The 15,633-nt window shown below is 35.6% G+C and overlaps 2 non-coding genes and 1 pseudogene across 2 annotated transcripts; all 3 read right to left on the reverse strand.

The window, feature by feature from the left end:
• Nucleotides 1-7,415: 7,415 nt before the first annotated feature.
• LOC111750277 (small nucleolar RNA SNORD113/SNORD114 family) lies at nt 7,416-7,498 on the reverse strand (annotated as a pseudogene).
• A 2,045-nt stretch (nt 7,499-9,543) lies between these two features.
• On the reverse strand, nt 9,544-9,615 carry LOC111750219 (small nucleolar RNA SNORD113/SNORD114 family). Its single transcript, XR_002785372.1, has one exon. It is a non-coding gene; the product is annotated as a small nucleolar RNA SNORD113/SNORD114 family (small nucleolar RNA).
• Nucleotides 9,616-11,615: 2,000 nt separating this feature from the next.
• On the reverse strand, nt 11,616-11,687 carry LOC111750218 (small nucleolar RNA SNORD113/SNORD114 family). Its single transcript, XR_002785370.1, has one exon. It is a non-coding gene; the product is annotated as a small nucleolar RNA SNORD113/SNORD114 family (small nucleolar RNA).
• Between the last annotated feature and the right edge of the window lie 3,946 nt (nt 11,688-15,633).

The raw sequence follows: 15,633 nt of genomic DNA on the forward strand, positions 1-15,633 counted from the left end.
AATATTCCTAACTGCTGCTATAAGCTTATCTACCGTAGAGGCACTAACTAGGTCTCTTCCACCGACAGACCTCAAGGTTCTGAGGGTTCGTCAAATCATTTATTCAGACACTCCAGGGTACCCATCATTGGTGCAGACTTGGCAATCCTTTTCTTCCCGTATTGATTCACTAATAACAATAAAATCAATATGCATTAATTTAAAAAATTAAAAAGAAGATCCTTGAATATTATTAAGATCCATCGATAAGCTTATTTTCCACAGACCTAAGAGACTACACCTTTTTTGCACTGGCTCTCACATCACATATACATATTAACCAACTTCATTGCTTCATATCAGTCCCATACTTTGTCCACACTTGCCCCTCTTTAATTTGTTCATATGTTAAACACGGCCCATGTGGTGGCCAGCCTCCAAGATGGCTCCCAATGAGTCATACCTCTTGGTATGCATAGCTTTGTGTAGTCCTCTCTGATATATAAATCACAGCTGGCCTGTGTGACCAATAGAATACTATGGAAGTGATAGTGTGTGATTTCTGAAGCTAGATTATGAAAGACATTGAAGCTTCCTCCCTCCTCTCTCTCTTGCTTGATTGCTCTGGAGGAAGTCAGCTGCCATGTTGTGAGAATACTCAAGTAGTTCTGAAAAGAGGTCGATGTGGGAAGGAACTGTGGCCATCTACCAGCAACCAGCACCAACATTCCAGCCATGTCAGTGAGCCACAGATATAGATCCTCCACCCCAAGGAAAGCCTTCAGATGACTGAAGCTCCACCTGACATCTTGATTGCTACCTCATGACCCTAAGCCAAAAGTGTCCAGTGAGCTTCTCCTGGATTCCTACCTGAAATTGTTAAGTCACTAAGGTGTAACTTGTTACACAGCAGTAGCTAACTAATACAATACATGAGCTACCACAATACCTCACCATGAGGACACTGGCACTCTCTTCCCTCTTCCTAGATGCTACCTCCTCAAGGAGTTAACAGCCTGGATATTTATCATTGAAGGAATGTTTAAATCAACTGTGGTACAAAATACAAATCAATACTAAAAAAAAAAAAAAAAAAAAAATTCTGAGAACAATTAAAAACCCTCCATCGTTTTTAATGGATCTCAGTTGCACTGACTTGGATTAATTCTAAACTTTGGCTCATTTCCATCATCAGTCCCTACAAGGCATCCTTTGATTCTACTTGTATGTTCGGCCATTTATTCCTTTGACACAATTTAGTGATGAACAAACCACCTAAACCAAGGACATGGATTTTGACTGTTTTTACAACATTCTCTAAGCCTTACATAGAGGTAAGCCTTTACACAGAGGTAAAAAACCAGCATCTTTATTACTATTAAATAATTAAATCTGCTATATTGTTTTCATTCTTTGAAATAAAATGCCTACTTTATAAAGAATGGGACAACATAGATTTAACTTTTTTAATGGATTTGAGTTGTGAGGTACATTACTGAACCAAGAATGACATCGCTTTTTATGTATTGACTTATTTACAATTTAATTCTTAATACTGTAATGAACACTGTTGAATCCACTACCCAACACAAAAGTAATAAATATAACTATTAAAGCTACCCATCTTTATGCTCCCTAACCACATAGTTCACAGCCTCATTCACCTTTTTTAATGGACCATACTCGCACATTGCTGAGACTATGGCATGAAGCAATCGTCCAAAATTTATCCTAATAATATATTTACTGATTCACTCACAGTTTTATTTTATTTAATTACTCAAAGAATAATTTGTTAATCTATTCAATTTAATCTATTCAAATTTCAAGAGCAAACCCACCAGTAATGCAAAATTAAAATACCATTTCATGTAACCGCTGATATGCACTTTGCCCAAAGTGGAACTAGTCTAGATTTCTACTGCTTTCTCTGAAAAATGGACTAATTATCATCCTTGTTTCCAGGCATATGCTCTTCACTGGCCAATGTTCTGCCTCCCTTTAAATAACTGGCTAATTATTTCATTCATTCATTCATTCATTCACTTTTAACTTACATCAGAATCAATGAAAGCCAAGATACTGGAGAAGAACAGCAACTAATACTAATGCCTTTACATACACTCACTACCCATATAGAGAGCCAACTAGATCCTTTCTAAAAAATAAAAGAAAATTCAGTGAACAGAATTAGATTAGTCACACCTACTGTCATATTCTCAATATGGGTCCATGCTTGGCCTTCTTCCAATTAAGCAATGATTTAAACAACTATTTTAAAGTAAATGATTTGTTCTTCTGAATAAAACCACCCACCAGCTACTCAACACCAATCCAAAACAACAACATAATCTCTTATGGAATAGGATATGCCCCTTAGGGTAATAGGTAAGAGAGCCTTGATCTGTTTATGTTATGAAACTTGTTTCACTGCAGACTCACATAACTGGTCTATGTGCAGGCTTCTTTGTCTTCATTTATTTGCACATCTTTATTTTTTCATGTGTTCACTCACTTATGATACAACTCATACACCATGAAGAATAAAGTTCAAGAATCAGATCCTTGGCTATTCCTAACTTTGGCTATAAGTTCCTCCTCCACAGAGTATTTTCTAATGGGCCTCAACGTTAAGAGTTTTTAATCAAAATTTTTGGTTCATTCATCTCAGAATACTCATAATTGGTCTATGCTTGACATTCTTTTCTTCTTTTGTTTGTACATTGATTGTTGCTTTATTCTTGTGAAAAATAGGAATCCTCACAACTGGACTGAAAAGCGACATCTTGATAAACAGAGAAAATATTGAAGCTCTCAAGGATTTCACTTTACTTGAATCCACAATCAACGCCTATGGAAGCAGCAGTCAAGAAATCAAATGATGTGTTACACTGGGCAAATCTGCTATAAAAGACCTCTTTAAAGTGTTGAAAAGCAAAGATGTCACTTTGAGGACTTAGGTGTGCCTAACTCAAGCCATGGTATTTTCCATTGCCTCATATGCATGGGAAAGTTGGACAATGAATAAGGAAGACCGAAGAAGAATTGATGCCTTTGAATTACGATGTTGGCAAAAAATGTTAAATATACCATGGAGAGCCAGAAGAACAAATAAATCTGTCTTTGAAAAACATACAGCCAATATGGCTCCTTAGAAGCAAGGATGGCAAGACTTTGTGGCACTTACTTTGGACATGTTATCAGGATGGACTAGTTCCTAGAGAAGGACATCATACTTGCTAAGGTAGAGAGGGTCAGCAAAAAAGGGGAAGACCCTCAACAACACGCACTGACACAGTGGCTGCAACAGTGGGTTCAAACATAAAATGATTGTGAGGATGGCCCAGGACCAGGCGGTGTTTCATTCTGTTGTACATAGGGTGGCTACGAGTCAGAACCAACTCAACAGCACCTAACAACAATAGCCATCTATATGCCCCCTTCTCACAGGGCTAATAGATGAGTTCCCTCTTGGCAGTGGATCTCAGGGTCGTGCATATGAACTAATCGACATGCTTTTTTCATGTTAGTCATTGGTTCATGCCTGGTCCTGTTCCATTTAAAGATGGTACAACTATACTCCACAACTAAATCACTGACAATATTGTCCATCTTCCTATGTGCTCCTCCCTCAAGAAATTAACAGCCTAGATCTTGATCCATAACCCATTACCATCGAGTCAATTCTGACTCATAGCGACCCTATAGGACAGAGTAGAGCTGTTCCATAGGGTTTCCAAGGAGCAGTTGGTGGATTTGAACTACTGACCTTTTGGTTAGCAGCCGAGTTTTTAACCATTGCTTCACCAGGGCTTCTCTTGCTCATTGGAGGGATATTTAAATGAACTGCAGTGCAAAAATAATACAAAATGTGGAACATCTCTGAAAGTGAATGAAACACCCTGTACCCTTTCTACTGAACTTTGGCAGGACTGAACTCAATTCACCATAAACCCCATTCAGAGTACACTCTCAGCACTGGTCCATGCCTCATGTTCTTTGGTTTTATTTAGGAACACATCCATGTATTACTTTGAAATAATCCAGGCAAAACCCATAAACCAACCTCCCAAACCAAGAACGTAAACTCTGTTACTTACATTGATCTTTCTCTTCTTACCCACAGAGGTAGAAGCCAAGGTCATTATCATTAGATAATGATTAAATCAGGAGTAGAATTTTCATTTGGTGAAGTAAAATAGAAACTTGCAAAAGAAAGAAATGGCCTAAAGTTAGTTTTTTTTTTTTTTTTTAACTTTTTTAACGGTATTTTTTAAATTATTCTTGCAGTACTCAATTCATAATAAACTTGGGTCATCTCATAGTCTCATCATTGCCCCAGAATGGCACTCCTTTGCATTGTATTCTTATTAAATTTTGGTTTTTAAATAATATAATGAATGCCCACATGAGAATAAAAACCGTACTTATCATAATTATATGTCTACATACTCCCTATTTGTAAATTTAACAGCTGGGTGATTGCTTTTAATGGACCTCACTTGTCCCAAATTGGATAAATATAAATCCTTGTTTTATGGCATATTCTCACCAATGACCCAAGAATTTTTCTGATTTATATGTCTAGTGATCCATTTATTTATTCATGTATATAATTATGCATGGAATAAATTAATAACCTACTCATTTTTCTAAATAATTGCTACACGCAAATTTCTAGGTACACTTTACCCAAAGGGGAAGGCACTTAGAGCTATATTTCTTTATCTGGACAACACTTATGTATAACAGGAATAACCATTATTTTTGCTTCGTAACACATGTTCTTCATCAGTCCATGTCCTGCCTTCTTTTGAATAGTTGATCTAGATGTGAATGTACTCACTCATTCCCTTATAACATCTTACCAATATCAATGAAAGCCAAGACACTAGATAAGAACACTGAATATCTCTCTACATGCTCACGGTCCACTGACATAACCAACTCATTTTTTTTTTTTTTTTAATTTTTAAAAAATAAAACTCAATGAACAGAGTTGGATTAATCCTAAATCTGATCATATGACACATTGTCAACATTGGTCCATAACTGGTCTTTTCTCAATAAGGCAATTAGGAGATACTACAATAGATCCAAATGAGATTAAGCAGATTGTAACAGAATACTATAAAATACTGCAGTCCAACAGAATTGAAAACCTAGAAGAAACGGATAAATTCCTAGAAACACACTACCTACCTAAACTATCACAAATAAAGGTAGAAATCTAAACAGACCCATAACAAGAGACTGAAGATGTCATCAAAAACTCCCAACAAATAAAAGCCCAGGACCAGATAGCTTCACTGCAGAATTTTACCAAACGTTCAGAAAAGAGTTGACACAAGTTCTACTCAATCTCTTCTGTCCGTGATCATTAGCCATTAGAAAGATGCAAATCAAAGCAACAATGAGATTTCATCTCACTCCTGCTAAAATGGCACTAATCAAAAAAAAAAAACCCAGAAAACAACAAATGAAGGCAAGGATGTGGGGAGATTGAAAAATTTATCCACTGCTGGTGGGACTGTAAAATGGTACAACCACTATGGAAAATGGTATGATACTTGCTCAAAAAACTAGAAATAGAACTACCTTATGATCCAGCAATTAGGTCGCCAGGCATATGCCCTAGAGACCTAACAGAAGTGACACGAACAGACATATGCACGCCTATGCTTGCTGCAGCACTATTCACAATAGAAAACAGATGAAACCTAAGCGTCCGTCCATCGACAGTGAATGTATAAACCAAATGTGTTACATACATACAATGGAATACTAGACAGTCATAAAAAATAACGATGAGTTCTCAAAACATCTTGTAATGTGGATGAATCTGGAGGGGATTATGCTTGGTGAAATAAAGTCAATCACAAAAGGACAGATGTATATACTCTCACTTTTATAAGAAAACAAGAATAGGTATACAAACAGAGACCAATGTTCATTAGTGGCTACCTGCGATGAGGGGGAGAGGGAGAATTACTCTCCAGATAACACTGATATTTTTGGAGATTGGAAAGGTTAACATCAAATGTGGGTGAAGTATGCACAGCGTGAGCAAGGTAAATGATGTCACTGAGGAGTACACACACACAAAACGGATGTTTTTGGTAAATGCTAGGACATATATAATTTTGCAATAACAGACAAAAAATATATGCGTCGTTACGTATGTATGTAGGTATGCATATATGTATACAGGTATGTATATGTGTGAATATATACACACATATATATCTATATATATATGTGTCATGTGTGCATGCATATATATTCATATATACAGTAAAGCACATAGAAGGCATAGTTATGGAAACTTCTTAGACATAACCAAACACCTTGTGGGATTGGTTTTCCGGGTTTGAAGTCTTAGGACCATAGTCTCATGGGACAACTGAGACATTTGGCATTATACAGTTCATCAAGTTTCTGTTCTACATCCTATTTTGGTGATTAGTGTCTGGAGACTTAAAAGCTCCCATGTGGCCATCTACGATACAACTATCAGATTCTTCTCATCCGGAGCAAAAAAAAAAAGGGAAACCAAAGACTCAGAGAAGAAACAAGTCTATAGGACAGTCTACATGAATCAGGACCTCATCTACCTTGAGACCAGAAGAACTAGATGGTGCCCTGCTACCCAAGGACCATTTTGATCAGGGCCAGAATAGAAGGAACCTGATAAAACAGAGCTCAAATTCTTAAAAAGTCCAAACCTACTGAATTGGTTGAGACTAGAGGACTCCCTGAAACTATCACCCAGAGATACTCCATAAACCTTGAACCAAAACTACCCCATAAGGTCACCTTTTAGCTAAATAACAGATAGGCTCTTAAGATAAAGAATATTACCAGTGAGTATGGCACACCTTTAAAAAATCATCCATATGTGACCAAATGGTCATCAATTAGTCTAAAGCAAAGACGAAAGGGTAAGGGGACAGGGATACCAGATGACTGGCAACATTCAGAATGGAATTAATGAGAATGTTGCCACATAGTGAAAAATATAACTAGTCCGACTGAACAATTTGTATAGTAACTGTTAGATGTGAACCTAATTTGCTGCATCAACTTCCACTGAAAACACAAAATATTATTTTTTAAAAATAATAAGGCAATTATTTAAGCAAGTGTTTATTTATGTAAACCTTTCCTCCCTTTTCTAATTAAAGCAACCAACCAACCAGTCAAAGCAACAACATGGACTCTTAGGTCCATCTGTCTAGACTGACCTATGGAAAGGGCTTTGATATATTTATCTTATGGAAATTAGTGTTTCGAATATGGATTAATAATAATCTTTGTTTTATTACACAATTTCATAATTGGCCCACATGTGACCCTCCTTGTCTCCATTCATTTATACATTTCTTTATCCATTGATGAGTTCATTTGGCAAAGAGCTTAGCTTTTCTCTTTTTACAGTGGGCCTCAGAGTTCCAGATAGGGATTAATCACAGTGTCAGATTCAGACCCGACCCCCACCCTAGGAGTCATCATTGGTCCAGACTTTGCACTTTTTCTTCAGTCCTTTATCCCTTTACGGATTCATTCCCTGATCCAATAATAATACAATCAACACATATGGATCACAATATCTCAAGAATAAGATCCTTGAATATTACTAATACCTACCCATACGCTCACTTCTCATACATTAGTTCTCTTTTCACAATGGTCCTCAGTGTGGCACATCTGAATCAATCAACACGCCTTCTTCATAACAACCCTTTACTCATCACTGGTCCATATGGGCCCCCTCCTTCCATTAACCTGCATATAGTTTAAAGATGGGACAATAAGCAACCATGATGCCACTATTTTTCCCTAGACCAAGACGACTGACAATATCTTCCAATGTGCTCCCTCTCAAGTAGATCTTTTGAAGTTAGAAATGTTGACATCAACTGTGATATAAATATAAAAGCCAATAGTAAACAGCCCTGAAAATGGGTGAAACACCTTCCATCTTGTTTTTTAGGAGTCATCAGTTGTACAGAATTAAATAAAATATCATTATGCTAGGTTCATAGTATATTCCCATCATTGGCAATGTACGATATTCTTTAATTTTATAATTTGATGTAGCTATTTATTACTTTGATAATTGTATGTAGTTATCTACCACTTTGGAATATTTCAGTGAAAACCCATGAACAAATACCCTTAATCAAGAACATAAACTTTGAATGTGACTCACATCAATATTTATGCTTCTTGAACACAGAGGTATCAGCCAATCTTCATTGTTTCATATTGATTAAATCAGCTATGGTAGGTTAAGTCCATGGTGAAAGGCAGGTTTTAAAAATAATGAAAAAGCAGAAGGTTAGGTATTTTTAAGGAATATTACTTATGCAGTTCAAGAGCAGACTGCACATAAAACTTGAATGAAGACAAGGAAGGCCACACACGAACTAAGACCAAATGAAGATATAAAACTTCCTTCATTTCATTGACCCAAGAATGTCACTACTTTTTACTTACTCAATTATTTGATTTTCATTTTAAACAATATAATGAACACCATTGAATCCACTAATCTGACCCACAAATAAGATGGATGATCATTAAAAATATCTGTCCAAACACTTTACTGAGTAAGGTCTACATCATCATTTTAATGGACATTTCTTCTGCAGATTAGATAAATTTAAATTCTTATTTCATAGAATATTCTTAACAATGGCCTGTGCTTGGCTCTACTTTATGTTTTCACTCATTCATTTATTTAATTACTCCTGGAATAATTTTATCATTTGTTCATGATGTAAAGAAATGGTAAAATGGACAGCGACCCAGAACTGAAATACTATTATGTGCAAGTGCCTATGTGTACATTATCCAAAGTGGGGAAAGGCCTCGATGTTCTAAAATATGGATATCAGTTGTATAAAACAGGGTAATCATTATTCTTATTTCGTAACAAGGCTCTTCATTAGTGTTTAATTTGTGACATTTTAACTAAGATATGAACATATTCATTCACTTATAATAATATATAATTATAATATGTCATTATTATAATTATAATTCATTGGACCCAAACCCTGAATAATATGAACATTTGATCATATGCTCATTGCCCATAATAAATTATATTAATCATAACTCTTGTCATGTGACATATTCCCATCATGAGAATGCTTGCCATTCATGATTGCCCTGTTTTAATTAGCTATTTAATTATTTGGGCAAACATTTTGCCCTTTTCTAAATGAAATAAACAATCGCCAATCCATAATGACAACGTTTAATTTTGCACACATCTATCTGCTCCCTGGTGAAAGGGGTTAAAAACCTTAATCTATTTATTTTACTAGGCCTCAGTGCTTCAGAAATCCATTAATAATTCATAATTTCACAATGGGTGGCTTTCCTTGCCTTCATTCATTCCCTCATTTCTTTCTTTATTCATGCATTACTTCATTATAATAAGAAACAAAAACCATAACCAAGGAATACAAAACCCCAAGAACAAGACCCTGAATATTCTTATCTTCTACCGTAAGTCCCTTTACTACAGAGACAATAACTAGATGTCTTCTCGTAATAGACCTCAGAGTTAATGGGTTTAATCAAAATCATAGATTCAGACACCCCAGGATACTCATCATTGGTCAAGACATGGCACTTTTTTTCTTCTTCATTCATATTTTTCTGACTGGATTTATCCTTAGATGCATAAATTATAATACAACGAACATCCATGAATCATGAATGCTAAGAACAAGATGCATGACTGTGATTGCATGTATGGACTAATCAACAAACTTCATGTCCATCACATGTTGTTCACTGCTACTTGCTTATCTGTCTTTGCATTTTTAAGACAGTACAATGAACAACCAGGAACCTACCACTTTACCCCACAACTAGAACACTGACAATACTTTACATCTTCCTAAGGGCTCCCTCCTCAACGATTTAACACCCTAGAACTTTATCAGTACAGAATATTTTTAATTGTGGTACAAAATAAAATAGAATACTAGGCAAACTGTGAAACCAAATGAAACACCCTCCAACTTTGTTTTTAATGGATCTCGGTTGTACTAAAATGGATTGATCTTAATCCCAGCATTGCTCCACGCATGGTATTCTTTGATTTCATGTTTGCAGTCATTTATTCCATTGAGGTAGTTCCATGGACCACATGAATAACCCCTTCCAAACCAAGAACACGAACCCTCTTACTTACTTAAGTCCCTCTGCTCCTCATCCACAGAGTGACTGCAGAGATCTTCATCACCGAATAATGAATAGGCCAGGTTTGGTGTACTGATCCTGTGGAGTAAAACGCAGATCCTAAAATATCGAAGCAGGGTAGATGTAAATACCTTAAGGGGCCTTAGTCCTCCTTTACTAATTTTATCATAAGCCTCTATTTTCATCACGTTTCCATCATTGGCCCAAGAACGGCCTTCTTTTTAGTAATGACATATTTAATTATCAATTTATCTAATATAATGACAACAGCTAACTATAATTCCCAGCAAAAAAAGAATTTTTTTTAAAGAACTTATTTCTTATTAATTGTTTCAAATTCTGTCTATTAAGCCCCACCCACATAGCTAAGAGTCTAGATTCTCTTTCTCTTTTTTTTTTTTTAAATGGAATTGGATAAATTTAAATCCTTATTTCCTAATCTACTCTAGCCAATGGTCCATGTTTGGCCCTGTTTTATAAATTTATTCATTTATTTGTCTATTCTGTTCAAATTTTCATTTTCTAAAATATGAACAGAATAGACAAATAAATGAATAAAATATGGTCTAAAATACTATTACAAGCAATAGTCTCTACATTCTTTACCTAAAGTGGGCAGAGTCCCAATTCCTTTCTATCTCCATGGACATTAGTAGAGAAGAGCAGGAGTAATTATAAACTTTCTTTAATGACACACGATCCTCATTGGTACGTTTGCCTTCTTTTAAACAATCAATAATAAATGGGAGCCTCTTCCTTCATTCACCTGTATTAATACCATCAGTATTTGTGAACCCACATACCCTGGGCAAAAGCCCTGACTAACACTAATATCTGCCCAGAATCTCAATACCCACAGAAAAATGAATAGATGTGATTTTTAAAAAAATAAAAGTCATTGAACAGAACTGGTTTTAATCATAACTGTCATATAACCTATTCTTAACATTGACCCATGATGGGTCCTGATTCAGTTAGGTAGCTCTGTAATCAAGTATTTATTATGTAAACCTTTTCTCTCTTCTTAACAAAATTAACACCTGCCAACCCAAAAACAACACTGACTCTTGTTTTGGGGTTGGCAGGTGTTAATTTTATTAAGAAAAGCGTGCACACGTATGTACCTTAACAATGTGATAACAGCCTCGAGGTATTTACTTATTGAACTCAGCTCCTCAGAAATATTTGTAATAATAATTTACATCTCATTTAATCATCTCATAATTGGTGCATGTCTAGCTCCCTTTGCCCGCATTCGTTGATACATCTCTTTTTTTAATTCATGCATTACTGTGCTAATAATGATAGGATCCATACCTATGATCTAAAAAAGCCCAAGAGCAAGATACCTATATTCCCTACTTCAACTATAAACTCATGTCTCACCAAGGCAGTCGGTTAAGTTTGCTTTTATAATGAACCTCGGAGTTATAGAGTTTAACCAGAACACTTGATTCAGACACCCCAGGATACTCATCATTGGTCCAGCTTTGAAATTTTTTTTTATTCATTTGTACATTGGTTTATTGATTCATTTTTTGATTGACTAATAATTGTTGTGTCATCTGCATAACAAGGTTGTTAATGAATCTTCCTCCAATCCTGATTGCCCTGTTCTTCTTCATATTGTCCAGCGTCTCGGATTATTTGCTCAGCATACAGATTGAATAGGTATGGTGAATGTCTACGACCCTGGCTCCCCCCTTTCCTGACTTTAAACCAATCAATATCCCCTTGTTCCATCCGAACAACTGCCTCTTGATCTATGTCAAGGTTCCTCATGAGCTAGTGGCCACTATATTGGACGGCACATACCTGTAGGCTAATTTCCCATAGAAATAAAACACTAGGTTCTATTCTACAATGAATCTAACTGGGGCACATGAATATTGTTTGATATAGTGCTAGAAGACTACACAGGAGCTGCAACAACGGACTCAAACATGCCAACGATCATGAAGATGGCTCTAGACAAGGCAACATTCCAGTCTGTTCTACATAAGGTTTTTTTTTTTTTTTAAGAAACTATTGAGTCACAGAGGAAATCAAAGATGAAATTAAAAAAATACTTAGAATCAAATGAAAATGAAAACACAACATATCAAAACTTTTGGGACACAGCAAAAGCAGTGCTCAGAGGGAAATTCACAGCAATAAATCCCTACATTAAAAAAAAAACAAAGATCCAAAATCAGTAACTTACGTCGACGAGTTGAACAAATAGAACAGGAAGAACAAAAGAAGTGCAAAAAAAGAAAGGAGATAATAAAAATCAGAGCAGAAATAAATAAAACAGTAAAACAACAGAAAGAATCAACAAAACCAGAGTTGGTTCTTTGAAAGAATCGGTAAAATAGACAAACCACTGGTTAGATCGACAGAAGAAAAAAATGAGAAGAGACAAGTAACCAAAATAAGAAATGAAATTGGAGACATTACAACAGACGCAACTGAGATAAAGAGGATCACAACAGAATACTATGAAAAATTGTACTCCAACAAATCTGAAAACCTGCATGAAATAGACAAATTCCTAGAAACATTCTACCTACCTAAACTAATACAGATGGAGGTAGAAAATCTAAACAGGCCCATAACAAAAGAAGAGATTACAGATGGCATCAAAAAAACTCCCAAGAAATAAAAGCCCAGAACCAGACAGCTTCACTGGGAAATTTTACCAAACATTCAGAGAAGAGTTGACAACACTTCTACTCAAACTCCCTAACTCCTATGCAGCCAGCATCACCCTCATGCCAAATCGAGGCAAAAAATCACAAAAAAAGAAAATTACAGACCAATATAAGGGTTGTCTTATCCCTCACGAATATAGATGCAAAAATTCTTGAAGAAAATTCTAGCCAAGAGAATTTAACTACATATCAAAAGAATCATAGACCATGATCAAGTGGGATTCCTATTAGGAATGCGAGGGTGGTCCAACATGAGAAAATCAATCAATATAATTCAGCACATAAACAAAACAAAGGAAAAGAACTGCACATCATATCATCTCACTTGATGCAGAAAAGGCATTTGATAAAATCTAATACCCTTTCCTGATAAAAACTCTCACCAAAATAGGAATAAAAGGATAATTTCTCAACATAATTAAGGGCATATATGAAAAACCAACAGCCAACATTATTCTCAATAGAGAAAGACTGAGAACCTCCCCCTGGAGAAAAGGAACAAGACAAGGGTGGCCATTATTACCTCTCTTATTCAATATTATACTGGAATTCCTAGCCAGAGCAATAAGGCAAGAAAGAGAAATAAAATGTATCCAAATTGGAAAAAAGAAGTAAGACTACCTTATTCACAGATGACATGATCCTACACATACAAAAGCCTGAAGATTCCTCAAAAAAAACTGCTGTGTCTGGTAGAAGAATTCAGCAATATTGCAGGATACAAAATCAACACACAAAAATCAGTTGAGTTCCTTTATACTAACAAAGAGTATTGGGAGATGAAATCAAGAAAACAATACCACTTACAACAGCTCCAAAAATGATAAAATACTTAGTAACTAACCTAACTGGGAACATAAAAGACTTGTACAATGAAAATTACAAAACACTACTACAAGAGACTAAAAGAGACCTATGTAGATGGGAGTGCATTCCGTGCTCATGGATTACCCATAAAAACTACCCATTGCCATCATGGATTAGAAGATGCAATATAGTGAAAAATGTTAATACTACCTAAGGCCATCTACAGATACAATGCAACCCTGATACAAATCCCACCAACTTTCTTTTCTGAAATGGAAAAACTAATGACCGACTTTATACAGAAAGGGACGAGGCCCCAAATAGCCAAAGCTCTATTGAAGAAGAAAGTAGGAGGCCTCACATCCCTGATATCAAAGCATACTATTCAGCCACTGTAATCAAAACAGCCTGGAATTGGTTTAATGATAGACACATAGGCCAGTGGAATAAAATTGTGTACCCAGAAATACATCCATCCGTTTATTTACAACTGATTTTTGACAACGGGTCAAAATCCATTCAATGAGGAAGAAACAGTCTCTTTAATAAATGGTGTAAGTAAAACTGGATATCCACTTGCAGAAAAATGAAACAGGACCATATACAATAACTAACTCAAAATGGATCGAAGACCTAAATGTTAAACCTGAAGATAGAAAGCTCCTGGAAGAAAACAGAAAAAACTATGGGACCTAATTCTTAAAAATAAAAATAATAATAATAATTAGCTAACAAACATAACTACAAATGTATGAATAGCAGAAGAAAAACAGATAACCATGACCTCATAAAAATTACATTTATGCTCATCAAATGACTTTATCAAAAAAGTAGAAAGACAACCTACAGACTGGGGAAAAAAAATCTGTAAAAATGGCACATCTGATAAGGGTCTAATCTCTAAAATATATAGAAAACTTTAACAGTGACAACAAAAAGACAAGCCAATTAAAAAATGAGCAAAGGACATGAACAGATATTTCACCAAAGAGGACTTTCAAGAGGCCAACAAACACATGAACAGATGCTCAAGGTCATTGGCCATTTAGAGAGATGCAAATCAAATCCACAATGAGATACCATCTCACCCCAGCTAAAACAGCACTGATTTAAAAAAAAAAAAAAACCAGATAACAAATGTTGTAAGAATGTGGGGAGATTGGAACCCTTATTCATTGCTGGTGGGACTGTAAAGTGGTAAAACCACTATGGAAAATGGTATGGTGCTTCCTCAAAAACTAGAAATAGAACTATCTTATGATCCAGCAATCCCACTCCTAGGTATATATCCTAGAGACCTAATAGAAGTGACATGAACAGACATATGCACACCTATGTTAATTGCAGCATTATTCACAATAGCAAAAGAATGGAAATAGCCTAACAGTCCTTCAATGGATGAATGGATAAGCAAAATTTAATACATTCATACAATGCAATACTACACAGCCATAAAGAATAATGATGAATCTGCGAAACATATTATAATATGGATGGATCTGGAGGACAAAATGTTGAGTGAAATAAGTCAATCACATAAGGACAAACATTGTATGATCCCACTTTCATAAGAAGACAAGAATAGATATATAAACAGAAGACAGTGTTCATTGGTGGTTACCAGGGATGGGTGTAGGAAGAGAAGGAATCACTCTGTAGAGCACAGATACTTGTTATCTTTGGTGATGGAAAAAGAAGCACAAAACACGGATGTAATGAGCTCAGCTTGACCAAAGTAAACAATGCCACTAAGAAGCCCCCCAAAAAAGAAGCACACAAGAGAAAAGGATGTTTGTGCTAAAGAATATGACATATATAATTTGGCAACAATAACGGCAATAACCGCAAAACAATTATATGGTCACGTACGTAGGTGTATAGGCATACATGTGTTTGGGTAGGTATAGGTGAGTACATATGTGTGCACAGATAG

Source organism: Loxodonta africana, chromosome 10, assembly GCF_030014295.1.
Source record: "Loxodonta africana isolate mLoxAfr1 chromosome 10, mLoxAfr1.hap2, whole genome shotgun sequence".
NCBI classification, from domain to species: domain Eukaryota; kingdom Metazoa; phylum Chordata; class Mammalia; order Proboscidea; family Elephantidae; genus Loxodonta; species Loxodonta africana.